This window comes from Myotis daubentonii, chromosome 1, assembly GCF_963259705.1.
Source record: "Myotis daubentonii chromosome 1, mMyoDau2.1, whole genome shotgun sequence".
In the NCBI taxonomy this organism is placed as follows: Eukaryota; Metazoa; Chordata; class Mammalia; order Chiroptera; family Vespertilionidae; genus Myotis; species Myotis daubentonii.
Window position 1 is genome coordinate 7810080 of NC_081840.1, and position 18416 is coordinate 7828495.

The 18416-nt window shown below is 39.6% G+C and overlaps 1 protein-coding gene across 4 annotated transcripts in view; it reads right to left on the reverse strand.

Moving 5' to 3' along the window:
• Nucleotides 1-18416, reverse strand: part of UNC79 (unc-79 homolog, NALCN channel complex subunit) — a 226932-nt gene that overhangs the window by 136033 nt on the left and 72483 nt on the right. The gene's annotated exons all lie outside the window — the stretch shown is intronic.

The following is an 18416-nucleotide window of genomic DNA, read 5'->3' on the forward strand; positions in this document are numbered from 1 at the left end:
TCTCAAAACTGAGCTCTAGGAAGTCACCACTAATCAAAGATGAAACCACCCAAGATAAAACCATCTCTGAATCTGTGTATTATGAGAATATCTGCAGAGCACTTTATAAACATCAAGGCGACTTTTCTTGACATTTTTAGAATAGAAATAATATTCAAAATATGTAACAACTGCTATGGCATAGGCACAAAGAAATCAGACTATGCAACAGCCATAGAGCTTGATTAAGGTAAAGACTCCTGTTCTGCCAGAGATTAATGCTTTATATGTGGATGGTGGGGATATGCAGGAGATCCTATTCCTATAATTTTTATTCCATTTTTACAGAATAAAACTGAATTAAGAGCAGGTAGTAGTTCGCCAAATTTACACTATATTTAAGCTTACTAGAATAGTGATTCTTAGCTTTGCTTGTGTTTCAAAAATCATCTGTCAAGGTTTAAAAAATATGTTGCCTAGACCCCATATTAGATCTACTGAATCAAAATCTCTGAAGATAGAGCACAGGTAGTTGTAATTGGGAAAAATATTACAACTGATTGTAATATATACTTTACCATAAGGCAAATGTAATAAAGATAGATCTCCTTTCATTTGAAAATAAAAACAAAAATATAGCATAAAGACAAGGCAGACAAGAGTTCTGTTTCCTACTATGACAGAGTAACTGGTATTGGACATGCCCTCCTACCATACACAACTAAAAAAATGGAAAATATATATGAAACAACTATATTCAGAAATCGGACTACATGTAGTACAGGACAATGATCCTTGAGAGAAGAGAAACAATGAAATGAGTCCTACAACCACCCTGGCTTTCTTCCTGGAAGCAATTTCCAGACCTTGGCCCTGGAAGAGGAAATATAAGCACAATAGGTTGGTTTTATTGAGTTGTGGTGAACAAAAACTGGAGTTTAGAGGGGCAAGATGACTTAAATTTGCTGGGTAGAGTACCAAAGAAGAAGGGGCTGAGCAAAGTAAAAGCTCTAGAAATCTGAGTAGGAGTCCCTTGGGAGGTTTGGCTTTATACTAAACATGTGTAAGACAAAATTTAATTTGGCTTCATAGAGAACAATTATGAGGGATTGATAACTTAATTAGAGGTCCAGTGCACAAAATTTGTATACAGGGAGGGGGGTTGTCCCTCAGCCCAGCCTGCACCTTCTCCAATCTGGGACCCCTCAAGGGATGTCCGACTGCCTGTTTATGCCCAATCCCACCAGGCAGTCGGACATCCCTCTCATAATCCAGGACTGCTGGCTCCCAACCACTCGCCTGCCTGCCTGCATGATTGCCCCTAACCGCTTCTGCCTGCCAGCCTGATCACCCCCAACCACTCCCCTGCCAGCCTGATCAATGACTAACTGCTCCCCTGCTGGCCTGATTGCCCCAACTGCCCTCCCTGCAGGCCCGGTCACCCCCAACTGCCCTCCCCCGCCATCCTGGTCACCCCCAACTTCCCTTCCCTGCAGGCCTGGTAGCCCCCAACTGCCCTACCCTGCTGACCCGATCACTCCTAACTTTGCTCCCTTGCCAGCCTGGTCACCCCTAACTGCCCTCCCCTGCTGGCCTGGTCACCCCAACTGTCCTCCCCTGCAGGCCTGGTAGCCCCAACTGCCCTACCCTGCAAACCTGATCACTCCTAACTTCGCTCCCTTGCCAGCATGGTCACCCCTAACTGCCCTCCCCTGCAGGCCTGGTCACCCCCAACTGCCCTCCTCTGCCAGCCCGGTCAACCCTAACTGCCCTCTCCTGCAGGCCTGATTGCCCCTAACTGCCCTCCCTTGCAGGTCTGGTCCCTCCCAACTGGCCTCCCCTGCTGGCCATCTTGTGGCAGCCATCTTGTGTCCACATGGGGGTGGCCACATCTTTGACCACATGGGGGTGGCCATCTTGTGTGTTGGAGTGATGGTCAATTTGCATATTACCTCTTTATTATATAGGATAATTCCTACATCACATTCAGGGTTGGGAGATATTCAAGTTCCAACCAGCCAGAGCGGAGGGAACTCAGTAAAAACCTGGATTATTCAATGGAAACTCTAAAAAATCATGTCATAGTAGGAGAGCTGAACTAACATTAGTGAAAAAGCCTCCCCAGGATCCCCCTAACAAAGCATAAGAACAAGCCTTGGAAGGGTTAAGCTAATCCACCAGTAACTTGACTGTCAAAAGAAACTTTAACACACTATAATGGAAGACGACAAAATCCAGACACTTCATAATGTAGTATTCTTGAAGACCAGCATCCAGTCAAAAATTACTTACTATTTGAAAAGGACGGAAAATGTAACCCATAATTAGGAGAAAAACTGGGCATTAGAAACAAACCCAGAAATTACAGAAATGTGGTAGTTTTAGCAAACAAGGACTCTAAGACAGCTATTATAAACATATTTAAAGAAAAATATGAAAACAATGAGGCTAGCTATTAAAGATATAAAAAAAGAACCAAATGAAATTTCTAAAAATTAAAAAATATAATACCAAAAATGAAAAATTCCCTGAATGGCAGTAATGGCAGCTTAGACAATGTAGAAGAAAAGATCTGTGAATTAGGAGACAGAACAACAAAAACAACCCAAACTGAAATACTAGAAGAAAAATAAAGAGAGCTTCAGTGAGCTGTGGGAAAATATCAGGCAGAGTAACCAAGTATGTTTAAAAGCCAAAACAGTGCAATGGGGGCAGGGAGTGGCAATTATTTGAAAAAAAGAAAGGCCAAAATTTTGCAAGTTTGATGAAAACTATAAACCCACAGATCCAAGAAGCTCAATGAATCTTAGGTAAAATAAAAGCAAAGAAAATCACACCAAAACTCATTAAAATTGAACTGATAAAAACCAATGATAAGGAGAAAATCTTAAAAGCAGCCAGGAAAAAAAGACACATTACTTACAGGGGAACAAAGATAAGAATGATCGCTGATTTCTCGTCAGAAACAATGCAAGCCAGAAGACAATGGAACGACATCTTTAATAGGCTGAAAGAAAAAAACTGTCAACCTAGAATTTTATACCCAGTGAAAATATCCTTCAAAATTGAGTATGAAATAAAGACTATTTGAAGACAAATACTAGAGAATTTATTGCCAGCTGAACTCCACTACAAGAAATGTTAAAGAAAGGTCTTGAGGCTGAAGGAAACCTAGGACTTACACAAAGGCAAAAAGAGTTCTAGAACTTTGTAAATATAATGAATAAAAGACTTTCTAATCATATTAACATATTTTTAAAAGATGATTTATTGTTTAAAACAAAAATAATAGCCATGTATTGTAAGACCAATAATATATAGAGAAAGAAGTAAAATATTTAATAACAAGAACAGAAACGATGAGGGGGGAAAATGAAAATGTACAGGGTTCTAACATTACATGTTAGCTAGTATAATATTCTTTTAAGGGAGGCTGTGAAATTAAAGGTATATATTATAAACATTAAAGCAATTTTTAAAAGGATGTATACCTAGTAATTCAATACAGAGATAAAATGAAATACTAAAATTAACCCAAAAGAAGGCAAGATATTAAAAAGAAAAGAAACATAGAATAGATGGGACAAGTAGGAAACAAGTACAAGATGCCAGGCTTAAGCCCAACTATATCTGTAGTTACATTAAATGTAAATGTCCTAAACAATAATTATATTACATGTAAGTGGTCTAAAAAGCAGAGATTGTCAAATAGATTTTAACTTTTTCAAAAAGCATGACTCAAATATTTGCTGCCTGTGAGAAACACTTGAAATATAAAGATAGATATATTAAGAGTAAATAGATAGAAAAATTTGTACCATTAGCATAGCATCAGCAAATGCTCATCATAAGAAAACTGGAGTGTCTATATAAATATCAGACAAGTAGACTCCAGGACAAAGAATATTACCAGTAATAAAGAAGAATATACAATGATGATAGGGTCAATTCATCAAGATGACATAATAATCATAAATATCTGTACATCTAATGATAGAGTTTTAAATTATATGAAGCAAAACTGACACAAATAAGTCCATAATTCATGTTATAAATTTCACCAATCTTCTCTTAGTAATTCATAAAATAAGCAGACTGAAAATCAGTAAAAATAGAAAGCTTAAACAACATTCTCAACAAGTTAACCTAATTAATAATGATAGAATTCTCCACTCAAAAACTGCAGAATATACATTATTTTCAGGGGCACATGCAAAGTTTACTGGCCCATAAAATAGGCCTTAAAAATGTATATGTAGCAATACATAGAGTATCATTCCTGACCACAATGAAATTAAACTGGAAATAACAAAAACATATCTGGAAATTCACTAAATGTTTATATTTTTGAAAAAACACACATCTCAATAATCCATAAATCAAAGAAGAAATCATAAGGAATATTAGAAAATATTCTGTAATAAAATACAATAAAATCACAGCATATCAAATTTGTGGGACGCAAGTAAAGCAATGTTTAAGGGGAAACTATAGCTTTAAATTATTTCATTAAAAAATACAAAAGATTCAAAATAAATTATTTATGTTTCTACCATAACAAAATAGAAAAAAATAAACTCAGTGTTATCAGAAAAAAGAAAATAAAGATAAAGGCATAAATCAGTGAAATTGAAAATGGAAAACCAATAGAGAAAATCATAAAACCAAACATTGGTTCTTTGGCAAGTTCAATAAAATTGATAATTCCTCTATCAAGCCTAATAAATGAAAATATAGAGAAGAAACAAATTACCAATATCAAAAAATGAAAATTAGGACATCACTGCAGATCCTATAGATATGCTAATAAATTTGATAAGTTAGGGGAAAATGATCACATTCCTCAAAAATCAAAGATTACAAAATTATAAACTCTGGCTCAATAAGAAAGAAAATTTAAATGCCCCATAACTATTACATTGAATTCAACAATGTAAAATCTTCCCACAAAGAAAACCTCAGATCCAGATGGATTTACCAATAAATTCTATTAACTATTTAAGAGAACAAATACAAATCATACACAAACTCTTTCCAAAAACGGAAGAGGAGAAAACACTTCCAAACTCATTTTATGAGGTCAGGATTGCTCTGTAAACAAAACCAGATGAAAGCATCACAGTAAAAGAAAACTAGATCAATATCCCTCATAAATATAGAAGCAAGAACACAACAAGAAATTAGCAAATTAAGTCTGGCAATATAATACAGCTGAAAATGTAGAATTTATCTCAGGAATGTAAAGTTGGTTTAACAATGCAAACCAAATCAATGTAATTTACCGTATTAACAGAATGGAAATCATATGATCATCTCAAAATATATTTGAACCAAATAGGAGAAAATGCATTTGACCAAAACTTATATTCATTCATGACAAAAACTCTCAGCAAACTAAGATTAGACAGGGACTTCCTCAATCTGGTTTTAGATAAAAGCATCTGTGAAAACCTACAACTACCATTATATTTAATGGTGAAAGCCTTTAAATAAATGGTGAAAGCCTTTAATGCTTCCTCCCCACAGACTAGGGGGTGTGGGGGAAGATATTCACTCTCAGCACTTCTATTCAACACTGAACTGGAGACATGAGCCAGTGTAATGAGAAAAAGAAAGAGAGGAAGGAAAGGGAAATGGAGGGAAGGGAGGAAGGGAGAAAGGGAAGGTAGCAGATAGGCATAGAAATTAGAAAGAAAGAAGAAATGTTTTAATTATTTTTATTTTCAAGAGAGCAAAATCTTATATACAGGAAACTTTAAGAAACTTACAAATAAGCTACAAAACTAACAAGTAAGTTTAGCAAGGTTTCAGGATAAACAAATCAATATACAAAAATCAATTAAATGTCTTTATACTGTCAATGAACAATTGGAAAATAAATTTTAAAATAATGACACATCATAAAAAATATCAAATACCTGGAATTAATTTTAAAAAATAAATGCAAGAATTCTATACTGAAAACTACAGAGGGAAATTTTTAAAGACCTAAATAATGCATCATGTTCATGGATTAGAGAACTAATATTTTGCAATGTCAACTCTTTCCAAATGGAATTATAGATTTAATATAACCCAGATCAAAATCCCAGCAGGATTATTTCTGCAGAAATTAAAGCTGATACTAAAATATATATGGAAATGCAAAAGACCTAAAATAGCAAGATGATCTAAGAAGAACAAAATTAAAAACTTGCACTATCTGATTTTAAGACTATGAGGCCAAAGTATTTAAGACAGTTTGCATTGGTATACAGATCAATAAAACAGAATAGAGTCCAGAAATATACCCACACATATATGACCAAAGGTACAATACAATTCAAAGGAGAAAGTATAATCTTTTCAACAAAGGATGTTACAACAATCTATAAGGAAACAAATAAACCATACTCACCATGCACAAGAATTAAATTGAAACAGATCATAGACCTACATGTATAAGCTAAACTAGAAAGCTTCTGGAAGAAGACATTGGAAACTATCTTCACAACCTTGGATAAGACAAAGATTTCTTAGGCATGAAAGGCACTAACAATAAACAAAAAATTGCATTTTAGTTTACAAACAACTCATGCTCCTCAAAAGGCAGTGTTAGTAAAAGTAAAAAAGCAATCCCAGACTGGAAGAAAATATTTGATATATATATCTGACAAATGACTCAGACCACAGTACACTAAAAAATGTATAACAATAATAAAAAAGACAAACAACCCAATTAATGACTATGCAAAAGTATTCATCAAGCCCTGACCGGTTTGGCTCAGTGGATAGAGCGTCAGCCTGTGGACTCAAGGGTCCCAGGTTCGATTCCTGTCAAGGGCATGTACCTTGGTTGCAGGCACATCCCCAGTGGGGAGTGTGCAAGAAGCAGCTGATCGATGTTTCTCTCTCATCGATGTTTCTAACGCTCAATCCCTCTCCCTTCCTCTCTGTAAAAAAATCAATAAAAAATATATTTTAAAAAAGAAAGTATTCATCAAATACTTCATAAAATATCTGAATGACCAATCCTAGCTAATAAAAGAGTAATATGCAAATTGACCATCACTCCAACACACAAGATGGCCACCCCCATGTGGTCAAAGATGGCCGCCACAAGATGGCCAGCAGGGGAGGGCAGTTGTGGGCAATCAGGCTTACAGGGGAGGGCAGTTGGGAGGGACCAGGCCTCAAAGGGAGGGCAGTTGGGGGCAATCAGGCTGGCAGGGGAGCAGTTAGGCGTCGATCAGGCTGGCAGGGGAGTGGTTGGGGGATGACCAGGCTGGCAGGCAGAAGCGGTTAGGGGCAATCAGGCCAGCAGGCAAGCAAGCGGTTGGGAACCAGCAGTCCCGGAATGTGAGATGGGATGCCCAGATTGGAGAAGGTGCAGGCTGGGCTGAGGGACACCACCACTCCCCCAGCCCCCATGCATGAATTTCATGAACCGGGCCTCTAGTAAGCATATATAAAGGTATTCAACATCAGTCATCAAAGAAATATAAATTAAAACCACAATGAGATACACACCCATGAGAATGGTTAAAAATCAAAACACTGACAGCTGTGAGTATTAGCAAGGGTATATAGCAACTGAAACTCTCATATACTGTTGAATAAATGTAAAATGGCATACACACTTTACAAAGCTGTTTAAAATTCTTTTATAAATTATATGACCCAGCAATTCCTCTCCTAGGTACATATCCAAGAGAAAAAAATGTATATGCCTACAAGACTTATGTAAGACTAGAGGCCCGGTGCACAAAAATTTGTGGACTCGGGGGGGAGAGGGGGTCCCTCAGCCCGGCTTGTGCCCTCTCGCAGTCTGGGACCCCTCGGGAGATAACGACCTGCTGGCTTAGGCCTGCTCCCGGGTGGCAGAGGGCAGGCCCAATCCCTAGGTGCAGCCCCTGGTCGGGCTCAGAGCAGGGCCGATTGGGGAGTTGGGGTGTGGCCCCACCCCCCGTCACACACAGAGCTGCAGGGCGATCAGGGGGTTTGGGCGCTGCCCCCTGTCACGCTGATCCCAGTGCCAAGAGGCCTCGCGGCTCCGCTGATCCCGGTGCTAGGAGGCATATTACCCTTTTACTATATAGGATAGAGGCCTGGTGCACTGGTGGAGGCTGGCTGGTTTGCCCTGAAGGGTGTCCTGGATCAGGTTGGGGGTCCCCACTGGGGTGCCTGCCCAGCCTGGATGAGGGAATGATGGCTGTTTGCAGCTGGTCACACACCCTTCAGGGTGGGGGTCCCCACTGGGGTGCCTGGCCAGTCTGGGTGAGGGGCTAAGGGCTGTTTTCAGGCTGGCGGGTGACTGAAGCTCCCAACTGCTCCTTTTTTTCTTTTTTTCTTTTTTTCTTTTCTATTCTGGGCCAGCTTTAGCTCTGAGGCTTGGCTCCAGCTCTTAGGCCTCGGCTGCTGAAAGCAGGTATCTGGTTTGTTTGGGTTCTATAATCGAAACACTTTCAACTCCAGCTCTGAGATCCCGGCTGGCTGAAAGCAGGTTTCTGGGGTTTTGTTTAGCTTCTATATTTGTAACAACATTTCAAACTGCAAGCTCAGAGGCCGGCAGCGGCAGGCGGGGAACCTTGGATTCTTCCGTCACTGAAGCAAGCAAGCCTCATGTTCACTTCAAGCTGCCTAGCTGCCGGCCGCCATCTTGGCTGGCAGTTAATTTGCATATCGCCCTGATTCGCCAATGGGAAGGGTAGCGGAGGTACAGCTAATTACCATGTTTCTCTTTTATTAGATAGGATACTTATGATAAAGGTTAATTTATGAATTAGGTAAAGCAAAAAATTAACAAACCTATATAATAAAAGGCTAATATGCAAATCAACTGAACAGCGGAATGACCAGTCGCTATGATGTGCACTAACCACCAGGGGCCAGACGGTCAACAGAGGAGCCGCCCCCTGGTGGTCAGTGCACTCTCACATGGGGGCGCGCCACTCAGCCAGAAGTTGGGCTCACAGCTGGTATCAGAATCAGAAAAAAAAGAAGTAAAATTGCCTCTATTTGCAGATGACACGATTTTATATACAGAACATCCTATAAAGACACAACCAAAAAACTGTTAGATCTAATCAATGAATTCAGTAAAATTGTGGGATACAAAAATGGACACACAAAAATTGGTAGCATTTCTATATACTAACAATGAATATTTTTTAAAAGAAATAGAGAAATTAACCCCATTTACAATAGCATCAAAAACAATAAAATATTTAGAAGTAAATTTAATCAAGGAGATGAAAGATATCTACTCTGAAAACTACAAGATTCTTATGAAAGAAATTGAAGAACACAAAAATTCATGAAAAGATATACCATGTTCATAGATTAGAAAAAATCAATACAGTTAACGTGTCAACACTACCAAAAACCATCTATAGATTCAATACAATCCTTATCAAGAGTCCAATGGCAACTTTACAAAAGTAGAAAACAACACTCCTAAAAATTAACTGGAACCACAAAAGACCCCAAATAGACAAAGAAATCTCAAGAAAGGACAAAGCAGGAGGCATCACACCCTTGATTTCAAATTGTACTATCAACACTAATAAAAGAGAAAAATGGTAATTGGCGTACGAGCTACCCTTTTCATTGGCTAATCAGGGCTATATGCAAATTAACTGCCAACTAAGATTGGCAGTTAACTGTCAACAAGATGGCGGTTAATTTGCCTATGTAGGCACAATGCAGGGAGGCGAAAGGGAAAGCAGGAAGAAGCCCCCTGCCACTGACAGTGATCGGAAACCCAGGGGGGAGCTAAGAGCTGGGGGGCAGCCATGATCGGAGAATCAGGTGCCTTTTCCGCCCTGGCCAGTGATAGCAGGAAGTAGGGGTGGAGCCAGCGATGGGAGCTGGGCACGGTCGAAGCTGGCAGTCCCGGGAGCTAGGGGTCCCTTGCCTGAGCCTAAAGCGAAGCCCACGATCGTGGGGCCGCTGTAGCTGCGGGTCCGCGCTGCCCGGGCCGGACGCCTCAGCCAGGGCTGAGGCGTCCTACAGGGGCAGGGGCGGAGCCCACGCGATCGCGGCACCCCCCGCTGCCACTGCAGGTCCCCGCTGCCCGGGCCGGATGCCTAGGCCAGAGGCGTCAGGCCTGGGCAAGGGGCCGATCCTGCGATTGGAGGGTGATGGGGGTCAACGCCTGAGGGCTCCCAGTATGTGAGAGGGGGCAGGCTGGGCTGAGGGACACTCCCCCACACACACACCCAGTGCACAAATTTCGTGCACCGGGCCCCTAGTCTATATATATAAAAGCCTAAGTGACCGGCCGACTGGCCAGTAGCTATGACATGCAATGACCACCAGGCAGCAGATGCTCAATGCACACGCATGGAAACATGGAACAGACTGGTGAATCTCAGAGGGGAGGGGGATGGGGAGGGCAGGAAGAGATTAATGAAAGATCTTATATGCATACTAGAGGCCTGGTGCAGGATTTGTGCACTGGTGGGGTCCCTCAACCTGGCCTGCAGGGATTGGACCAAAACTGGCTCTCTGACATCCCTCGAGCGGTCACAAATTGAAAGAGGGTGCAGGCCAGGCCAAGGGACCCCACCGGTGTACAAGTCCGTGCACCAGGCCTCTAGTAAAGCTATATAATCAAAACAATATGCTACTGGCATAAAATAGACCAATGAAAAAGAATCAAGAGCTCAGAAATAAACCGAAGCATACATGTTTAATTAATATTTTACAATGAAGCAGACAACACTCAATGGAGAAAAGACAGTCTCTTCCGTAAGTGGTGCTATGATAATTGGATATTCACATGTAAAAGAATGAAACTGGACTGCTATCATACACCACTCCAAAAAATTATGAAAAATAAAGAGAGCTTAAAAGCATAGCATGGAAGCCATGAGAGGATAAAAGGAGTTAAAATATTCTGTCATCTTACTGGAAAAAGTAAAAATACTATTTTATAGTAGACACTAATAAATCAAGAATGTATAGTATAATCTCTAGGCTAGTGACTAAAAGAATACAGAAGACTGAATAGCTCACTAAGACAAAAATGGAATATTTAAATATACTCAATCAGTGCAAATGAAGCAAAAAGAAGATAAAAGGCAGGAGAAATGGAAAGCAAGTAGAAAATGAATTTTTAATCAAATATACCGGCAATTACATTACATGCATGGGTTAAATACTTCAATTAAAAAGTTGTTTTGGCACATGTTTATGTGTGTTTAACTTGACAAACCTTTAACTTAGCAAAGAGCTGGGTATAACCATGAAGGAGGAAAAAGAAGGAAGAGGAGAAAGAACAGAAAAAAGAGAAATCACAGGAGACAAGGAAAAGTAAAACAATTACAACAAGGTGAAAAGACCTGCACTGAAGGATATAAAATTTTATAATTAAGGTATATTAATTCAGACACTGTGGTATTGAGAAGAGGAAAAAATACATCTATTGAACTAAATAAGTAATCCAGAGACAAAACTATAGTTAAATATGACCCCCAAAAATAGTACTACAGAGCAGGAAGGAAAGAATGTTTTCAATAAATGATATTAAGTCGATTGACTATCCATAACAGAAAAAACTAACATTTATCTCACACCATACAGAAAAATTAATTCTGGATTCATCTAAATTTCAAGTATAATAAACAAGTATTCTGATGACAACAAAGAATATTGTCATAATTGGAGTAAGGAAATATTTCCTTAGATAGGATATAAAGTCCTTTAAAGAAAAAGATTGATAGTTTGATTATATTAAGAAGGTAAACTTGAGGGGGGTAGGGGGGAAGAGATCAACTGAAGGACTTGTATGCATGCATATAGGCATAACCAATGGACACAAGACACTGGGGGTGGGGGTGAGGGCATGTGCCGGGGGGGTAGGGGAGGCCAGGTGAAGATCAATGGGGGGGAAAAGGAGACATATGTACTACTATTTGTAATACTTTAAACAATAAAAAAAAAAAGAAGAAGGAAATCTTGAGTTAATATAAATTCATCATTTAGTGAGTAAAAAAAATAACAAAAGATTTTTTTTGCAACATACATAACTGACAAAGATTATATAAGTACTGAAGTGGCCAATAAATACATTTAAAAGTTGTGCATTAGTAATCAGGAAAGTGCAAATTGTAACCATAATTAGATACTTCTACATACCCTTGAAAATGGCTAAAATTTTAAAAATAAATAAAATAAAGAATGGCCCAAAGTGTGGAATGTAGACAAAAAGAACTCTCATACCCTTCTCATGGAAGTACAAATTAGTACAACCCATTTGGAAAACTGTTTGCCAATATCCATTAAATTGGATATAGGCATAACCTCTAACCCAGCAATTCCATCCTAGTACTATACTAACAGGAATGTGTACATATGTGCACCAAAAGATATCTAGAAGGATGCTCATAGTAGCATATTTATAACAGCCAGAAAGTAGGAACAACCCAAATATCCGTCCATAGTAAAATGGATACATAAACTGTGGTACATTCATTTGGTAGCATATATAGCAATAAAAATAAACAAAGCACAGTTATACTCAACCCATGGACAATCTACACACACACACACACACACACACACACACACAAATAAATAATGTATTATTCCATTTATTAAAAATTCAAATTAGGTGCAAGTCATTTTGGGGGCTGGAAGTCAGGTTAGTAGTGATTTACCTTTGGGATAGCAGAAGGAGGTAATCATGGCGGTAAACATGGTAGGAATGTTCCACAGATATTCATAATTTGTGTGTTTATCTACGTGTGCATAATGCAGTAAAAATGGTTTAAAACATTTTTGTGATTTTGTGGAGATAAAATCAAGACAATAAAAAGATAAACAAAAACTCAATAATCAAGAAGTAATTACATAAAAAGATGGTAGAGCTTCTTGTACTTGTATACAACTCAAGAATCCAACTCTACTAATTTGGTAGCTTCAACCAAAATTTAACCTTGTAGTATTATCTTTAGTTAGTTATGCCCTATCTATGTTTGCAACAGTCTCTACCCTGGGCATACATCTTCCCATATCTTTTATCCCACAGTTCAGATGGAAACTACACCATAACTGGTGCTGATCTTTGCTAACAACGGCTTAATTATTTACTTATTAGGACACTATAACAAGAAAATTGCCAAATAATTCATTTCTTCCTAACAGAAGCAGTACTGTGCAGAACAACATAATCGGGGATTTTCATTGCCAAGAAACTTGTAATTTTTGCATCTTTAAGACTCATATTTATTAATCAAAATAATTGCAGTAGTTTTTATTATTGATAAATACTAATAAACTCAAAAGAGGCAAACACTATAGATTACCAAATCCTCACTATTTGATCTTCTTCATATGAGTTGTAAACATTCCTATATTACTATGCTTAAAAAAACAATAAATTTATCTATAATAATAAAAACACAATATGAAATTCGACCAGCCGAACAGTGGAACGACTGTCTGGATGAACTTCCAGATAAAGTCAGAGCTACAAGGGCTGAGGCAGCCGGGGCAGCGAAGGTCTACTCTTGCACAAATTTTATACAAAGAGTAGTATACATATATGTATAGTTTAAATTACAGTGAACGACTAGTAATTATTAAATCTAGGTGGTTCTGTGTGTGTTCATAGTATTATTCTTGGATGTGAGGGCGATCTGGCTGCGACATCTGTCACCCCATTGATCGCCAGGGTTGATTCGGCTGATCTGGCTGGCTAGGCGGGTGTCCCCGTCCTCCCTCACCGATCCATGTGCGTCCCTCCCGAAGCTGCGCGCTCCCTCGAAGAGGACGACCTTCCCCCCCCCCTCCAAGGAGAGGACCGATCTTCGGTCAAGGGTATACGAGTAGCTGCGCTCCCCTGCTAGAACCTCCAAACAAGCTCTCAAGGTCCATAGTATTATTCTTTAACTTCTGTATTTGAAAATTCATCATACAATAATGGGGAAGAATCTTGTATAATTATATACAACCTGATCTCAACTTTATTTTTAAATGTGCATAAAAAAAAAACAGAAGGAAATATATCAAAATGCTAACAAATATACCAAATATAAAAATTCCGGGTAGTGCTTTTTTCCTTCTTACATATTTCTATAATTTTTCTATTTTTCCATTACTTCTAGATAGAGTAGAAGGGAGAGGGAAGAGAGAGAGAGAGAGAGAGAGAGAGAGAGAGAGAGAGATATCAAAAAAACATTGATGTGAAAGAAACACATCAATTGGTTGCCTCCCGCAAAAAATTTCTAGTGCTCCAGCTAAAGTTTCACTAAGGAACTGATCTGGCTTGATCTCCCCTACTCAGCCAGAGATCAAGCCTGCAACCAAGGTACATTCCCTTGACCAGGAATCAAACCTGCAACCTTTTAATGCACAGGCTGGCTATCTTAACCACTGAGCCAAACCAGCCAGGGCTTATAATTTTTCTAAAAGCATTTTTTTTTATTTAAATTTTTAAAGAGGAAATAAATTATTGGGAAAACATACAAAAGTTACTGAAAGCATTTCAAAGTTACATGGAGACAATCTATATATATAAAAGCCACAAGACCAGCACAATGGAATGACCAGAACGACCGGAACATTGCTATGACATGTACTGCAGCAGCCAGCCAGCCCAATCGGGGCCCTGACTGGCCCCCCCAACCTCCCATGGCCCCTCCCCCTGGCTGGCCCCACCCTTGACCGTCCTCCCCACCCCCATTGGGGCGGTCCAGCCAGACCCCACCCATACACGATTTTGTGCACCAGGCCTCTAGTTTTCATCATAAAATTTTGTGGCTATATAATTTTTATTGTTAAGAATATTTCAATACTAAATACTGATGATACCCTTTACTGCATCCTTCACTGCAGCAGGCATTGCAAAAAATTTCTAGTGCTCCAACTGAAGTTTCACTAAGGAAGTAAATTGAGAGAAGTGACATCACACTGTTAGACTGAAAAAATATGAATGTTCAATGAAGATAACCTAGGTTCAAATTCAAGCAGTGTTTCCTTATTATTTGTGTGGACTTAGCAATGTTAGTTAAACTGTGCCCCACTCCTTGCCTGTAACATTGAAATAAGAGAACCTGCCTCTCAAGATTTTTGTGAAAATTAATTGAGAAAATGTCTGTAAAACCTAATCTGGTCTTGGTCCATAACTTTTGTTCAATTAAGAGAATGCTAAAATATTAAATGAGATAATAAGCAGCTAGGACAATGTCTGACAAGCAGACAGTGCTGGATAAATAGTAATATACAGACCAGAATGGTTAATTTTTTCCATGATCTCTTGTTTTCTGCATAGAATGCCATGATCCCCTAGAACGGGAGTTCCAAGAGAGCTGCTTTCCAAGGACCTTGGACAGTGCCTGGCAGGTAGCAGGCAAGTAATGATACTGTCGAAAAAGTGGAAGTGTGTGGAGGTGTGATTACAAGGTTGGACTGAAGAATGAATGCCTGTACACAGAGACTCCTGTTCAGATAGGCAAGAGAAGAAGAAAGAGCCCTCTTATCCTAGTTGGCAGAGGCTGAGCTATTCTGGGGAGACAGGTTTGTCTGGCTCTTCCTAGAGGGTGTGGTCACCGGGGAAACAGAAGCATCTGTCAGCTTCCCCAGGGGTTCTGGGATGCTCTGAACAGGCCAATCCTATCATGTGGTTTCTCCATTTAAAACCTGGTGTAGTTTCCCTTGGCCATTAGGATGAAATCCAATCCCCTTCAAAGGCCCTGCCAGGCTCTCTGCTTACCCCTAGCTACTCTCCTCCTGTCCCTTCACTGTCTGGCTGCATAGCGACTTTTCCAGTAACTAAAATATGATCATGCTATCTTTGGCCTCCAAGTCTGAACCCATGAGGTTCCTTCTGCCTCAATCTCACTTTTTATCTATTAATGACTCACTCCCATCATGATGTCTAGCGTGTGCGTCTCATTCAGGTATCAGCTTACATGTCACTCACTAAAGAACCTTTCTTGACAACCCAACCTTCCTCAAACTTGCCCACTATCAGGGGGAGGTCAGAGGTCCCTCCTGTGTGTTCCCACAGCTCTCTGTACAGTTGACCCTTGAACAACCCAGCTTTAAATTGTAGGCAATTAATAGTGGGTCCACTTACACACAGATTTTTTTCAATAAGTACTGTAAATGTATTTTTTCTCCCTTATGATTTTCTTAACACTTTCTTTTCTATAGTTTATTTTAAGAATACAGTATATAATACACATAACACACAAAATATGTGTTAAATGACTGTAATATGTAAGGTTTCCTATGAACAGTAGGCTATTAATAGTTAAGTTTTAGGGGAGTCAAAAGTTATGCATAGATTTTCAACTGTGCAGGGGTGGGGAGGTTGGCAACCCTAACTCCTGTGTTGTTCAATGGCCAACTGTATTTGCTCCACCTTTGTACTTACCACACTATAAGGTAGTTTCCTGGTCTTTCCCTCACAAATGGAATGTACACACCAGATATTAGTGATTTTAGTATGGTTTTCATCATATTACCAATGCCTAGCATAATGCCCAGCTAATAGTAGATACTCCGTTAAGTAGTTGATGAATAAATGAATGAGTTTTCATATCTAGATTGTATTAAGTTCCATAAGATCTGATTTTGTGTCAGAAAATACAGGGCCTGGCACATTAGAGTTACTCTTTAAATATTTAACAAATAAATAAATTTCATTTAATACTGGTTCCCCATTCATACATCCTGTAAATGCTTATTTCAGAGATCTACTGAGAAGAGTTGGTATCAAATATTTCAGTCATTTTATCTTTTATTTTATTAATGATTCCAACTATTTTTGCTTTTATATTCAAATTATCCAGTTAGCAATACTTCAATATTCTCTACTATAGATGATATAAAACACCAATAATATCAATTTTCATTCTTTTAAAAATTACTACCTACCTTCATTGATTTAATTAAAATTATTGTTACCACTACAGCCAATACTATTTGTTCTAAGTTTAGAATAAGCCCAGCAAGGACCATCAAAACAGGTATTAATAACTAACAATTGGCTTTCATCAGGAACATAAAGAACAGAATTAAATTAAATCCCCTTTGAACCACCTCAAATGGCCTTAGGAAAGATAAGAGATGCCAAGAAAATGGGTTCTACAACATCAGTACACAAGAACCTGAATAAAAGCTAACTTTGCAAAAACATCCACCTCTGCCATTTTCAGAAAGCTATGTCCACAATTAAGTGGAGGGAGAAGGTAGTCAAGGGCGTCTGAAACTCTATTAGCCATAGGTTGCTTCTCTGATTGTATATCATACTAGAGACCCGGTGCATGAAATTCATGCACGCGGGCAGGGTGTCCCTCAAACCAGGCCGCACCCTCTCGCAATCCAGGACCCCTCGGGGGATGTCCAACTGCCAATTTAGACCCGATCCCTGTGGAATCGGGCCTAAACTGGCAGTCGGACATTCCTCTCACAATCCGGGACCGCTGGCTCCTAACGGCTGGCCTGCCTGCCTGCCTGCCTGATTGCTCCTAACTACCGCCTGCCTGCCTGATTGCCCCTAACTACCGCCTGCCTCCCTGATCGCCCCTTACTGCTTGCCTGCCTGCCTGATCGCCCCTAACCACTCTACCTGCCTGCCTGATCACCCCTAACTGCTCGCCTGCCTGCCTGATCACCCCTAACCGCTCGCCTGCCTGCCTGATCACCCCTAACCGCTCGCCTGCCTGCCTGATCGCCCCTAACCACTCTACCTGCCTGCCTGATCGCCCCTAACCACTCTACCTGCCTGCCTGATCGCCCCTAACCACTCTACCTGCCTCCCTGATCGCCCCTAACTGCTTGCCTGCCTGCCTGATCACCCCTAACGTCTCTGCCTCGGCCCCCGCCACCGCAGCTTCGTCCAGAATGACATCCGAAAGGATGTCTGGAAGGTTGTTCAGCTGTCCACTGTAATTAGCATATTATGCTTTTATTATTATAGATAAACATAATCCACAACATAGGGCCTGGGTTAGTTTGTTTTGTTTTGTTTTTTATAAATATACTGGTATGTCTTTATATTTAAATTCAATGTTTACTTCTCAGTTATTAATGACACCAATATTCAGCAATTGTTGACTCTTCCTGTCCAACTAGGCTATCAAGGTCATTTAATTGGTACTTAGCGTATGACCTGGTAATGTTGAACGTGCTCCAAATCTTCTCATCAGAACAGAATTAGCCACCTGGAGTTTTGCTACATGGTGAGCAAATCAAATGTGCAGCATCCCCCGCACGTCTTTGCAGTGATTGACATCAGTAGTTAAGTCCACAGAGTACATGTGGCAAATGGGACTGAGACTTGCACTATGGTGTCATGAAATTAACTTTAATTAATTTATTTTATGCCACCTAGTTTCAGAGAGGACTTATGACAATGTCTAAAGGTACATGAATATAATCCAGCAAGATAAAAAATTATATAAGTAGGTGAGGTAAATGTGGCATAGGAGAAATAAAGACGGGGC